The sequence below is a fragment of the Penaeus monodon genome, chromosome 23 (assembly GCF_015228065.2).
Source record: "Penaeus monodon isolate SGIC_2016 chromosome 23, NSTDA_Pmon_1, whole genome shotgun sequence".
In the NCBI taxonomy this organism is placed as follows: Eukaryota; Metazoa; Arthropoda; class Malacostraca; order Decapoda; family Penaeidae; genus Penaeus; species Penaeus monodon.
Window position 1 is genome coordinate 4449933 of NC_051408.1, and position 286 is coordinate 4450218.

A 286-nucleotide genomic window follows, 5' to 3' on the forward strand; every position below is an offset into this window, starting at 1 on the left:
TGGTATAATAAGATTTAGATCGCCGCGATCTCCACGCGTGTCTCTTAGACAGTTAAGTCAGTTAATTTTCAAGCTAAGCTCTCCTATTTTGCTCAAGTTAGAGCTTTGGAAAGAGTCTCTATTGGAGGATAATTTGCTAGGAAAGCCTAAAAGCTCCACACTTTGGTGTCGTTATCCCTAATGTTGGTGTTGCCGTTCGTTTGCCAGAGCGCCGACAGGCACGGAGGCCACGCGTTTGAAGTGGCCGGAAATAAGGAACATTGGATTTTTTTTTCTCTTTTTGACA

General features: G+C 43.7%; 1 protein-coding gene across 1 annotated transcript in view; it reads left to right on the plus strand.

Annotated features, from left to right (window-relative positions):
* The window catches only part of LOC119587741, a gene marked incomplete at its 5' end in the record, with an annotated part of 18048 nt that overhangs the window by 203 nt on the left and 17559 nt on the right, over nucleotides 1-286 (plus strand).